Source organism: Egretta garzetta, unplaced genomic scaffold, assembly GCF_000687185.1.
Source record: "Egretta garzetta isolate BGI_Z169 unplaced genomic scaffold, ASM68718v1 scaffold775, whole genome shotgun sequence".
Taxonomy (NCBI): domain Eukaryota; kingdom Metazoa; phylum Chordata; class Aves; order Pelecaniformes; family Ardeidae; genus Egretta; species Egretta garzetta.
This window is the reverse complement of record NW_009259754.1, coordinates 501,185-504,343: the sequence shown is the minus strand read 5'-3', so window position 1 is coordinate 504,343 and position 3,159 is coordinate 501,185.

Genomic DNA, 3,159 nt, shown 5'->3' with positions numbered 1-3,159 from the left:
CTACAGATTACAAGTGGTGCTTACGTTAAAATTCCAAAACACAGGAAATCACCGCTGCTTGCTAGTCTACCATCCTGAAAGAGAAAAACGTGGAACACCATTTAGAAAAAGTTGTCATAGACATAGTTTGAGTTACAACCTGGACCGCTAGCAAAAGAGACATCATGACAAGTCTTGTCATTCTACGCTTCACTTGGGCGAGTCAAATATTTTTGTTCAAAACAGCATCTGTTTATAGAAATTAGGGAAGAAAGAAGTTTAGCAGCTTGATTAATATGGATGCATATGTTTTACAATGGCTGTAGGATGCATTGCTTAAAGATATGGGTGTTCAGTAGAGTCTGGTGCATTCAAATGCTGAAGTGCAAACCTTGATAGTTGATCACTTTCATCTTAACATTTTTAAAGTATCGTTTTCTTTAGGATATTGTTTCCTAGTTTTACTAGGGGAGGGAAATGAGGAGGAGGGGTTATTCCCATTTCCCATATTTCATAATAAAGCTGCTTACCAACCATGAGTTTGTTTTCCCCATAAATCATTCATATTAATCATCTCCAGTCACGAGGTTATCAAAAGGCTCCTTTAATACCTAAAGCCTTAATGAAAATTTTATCACTTAAGTACATGTTCTAAAGCCAGCTCTGGGGAAGGTCCTACATTAAAAGTATAGGATATAATGTATAATGAAAAATACCGCTACTGTGCTTCCCTCTTCTCTCCTTCCCCCCCCCCCCCCCCTTCCCTTGAATTTCATGTTATAATATTCAGGATAGTATCGGAATGTAGTTCTACAGCTGACAAGGCTACTGCAACAACATAGCGACACAGCAGCTATTTTATTTGCTATCTGCCTTCTCATACAGTCAAATTTACCAAAGACTGGCTTAAGTCCTGATGACCTATCTTATTTAAAGAGATCAACACATAGATGCTTAACTGCTGTTCTCTTGGTTCAGCCAGTCACAAATAGGGGGTTTTTCTTAGTTTTTAATTTGTAGTGTATAAAATGGCATTTGAAAGTTACAGTAATTAACTGATCATTAGCCTGTAAAATCCTTGTCATGGGGCTCTAGAGAGACAGAATGGCCTCAAAGGAATTAACTGGGAAACAGCTGAGACGCACCTGATGTGACAGTTTCTCCTTTGAGGGGGTGGGAGGGAAAATACTTTTTGCCTCTATCTGAGGAAGGGCTCTGGTCACTTTTGATATATGCCTGGGAGTTAGCATCTATCCCAAAGCTTTAATTATAAATACCAATGATTTAATCAAAACCCCAAGAAAGGGGGAAGGTTCCCCCTTTTTTTTTTTTTTTTTTTAAAAACAAGCCAAGCCATATATATTTTTAAGGGGCTCCAAGTGACTTTTGTCTAACAGTTAGAATATGTGATTTAGAGGATGAGCTTTAGTCCTTAATTAAACCACAGTCCTCTACCAGAACAACAATTCCTAATAATAGGAAACAGCTTTATCTAGACAAAAGGGAGTATGCTTTTTTTTTCCTCTGATGGTTGATTAACTCCTTAAACCACTATGGTGCTCGGTGTTAAGTAATATTCTTCACCAAGGGGCAACTTTTTTAATTAAGTTTTGAAATATTCCACTGCCATGGAATATGCACAAAAAGTCATATGAAAATTTGATAATTAGCTAGCTTTTGTATAAAATCTTAGAAGGTGACAGCATAGCAGGAGAGACAGGACATAGCAGGTCTGCGATACCATGACCACCTATTGCTGGAAAATGGATAAAATTACTTAATGGGAATATACTTCTGTGATCTTCAGGTCAAGTTCTTTAACCAGTGCTACATGTGGAATCCTTATGCTCTACCTGCTAGTTTACAGCTCCACCCTGTCTAAGATTTGTTTAATTTGATACTGCTGTTAGGAATAAAATTAATTTTATATACTACAGCTTAGATGTTGTAAAAATGGGAGACATAATTTAATGCCATTCAGATAGCTCTGTCTACATTTTTAAGGAAAAAAAAAAGTGACCATTAGTGGAATGTCTATACTGACATTTGGTACACAAATAGTTTTATTAAAGCAATCTATGTACATTTAAGTACCCCCATTTAACAATTTCAGTTTAATTCAGAGCAAGCATTAGGTGAATATGCTAAACCCTAAGTAGTGATAGATAAGTATTGCAGTGATTGGCTTTATTTTGTATATGAGGCACATATACTCACTGAGGCTCTGTGCAGGTTAGGCTTGGTAGTCCCAGTTATCTGCAGTAGTGCAGTATACAGCCCAGACTGAAGTCCCAAGCTCTCTGAAGGGACTGAATTCAGCACCTTCCTAAGGCTGCTTAGTTTCTGCATTAAAATATAGCTGTGCTAGCTGAAACAGGCTCTAATTACTAGCAAATTATTTTTGACAGTCATGCTCTGACAAGTAAGCAATTCCTGCCTGAGCTGAGAGTAAAAAATACATATATATAAAAAAATAAATATCTAAGAGCTGAAGCTACCCTTCTAGAGCCCAGGTATTTGCTACCTTACAGCAGCTGTATGGCAGCAATACCTGCAAAGGCCAAGGTCAGCACCTTTCATCCTATTGTCATCATGCAAGATGACTACCCCTACCGTTACAGGTAGTCTTTGTGACTCACAGGAGATATTGGATGGTATTTTAGAGATGTTTTTTAGAGAGAAATGCAGTTCAGTATTCATATTCACCACCGGTCTGAGGTGGCTGATGACCGCACCATAAAGCAACTGAAGTACATGTTCAGAGAGTAGGGGGCAGCACAAAAATGAGTTAATAGCAGTTAACTATTTTTGAACGTTTACCCCCACACTTGATCAGATTTTGCTCAATTGTCTCCATGTTCCAACGTCAGTCAGCCCTACGCACCTGAGCTGCAAGATACTTGGCTTTTCACGTAATGGGCAAGTCAATAATTACATTTCATCGGCTCCATAATCTCACTCACGTTTTGAAGTAGGCTGCAGCAGCCACATGGTCCTATACTGGAGGTAGGAAAGTGGGATGCTGCCAGCTCCCACCCAGAGCCGGAGAGACTCCAGACCATGGCTATGGAGCTGACTGCAATAAGGCAAAATCCCGTGCTCAGGGACGGCTCGGCAGGCTGGCACCAGCACCGCTACACCTCAGCACGGCAACACGAGTTTAGAGAGTCACTGCGGCCG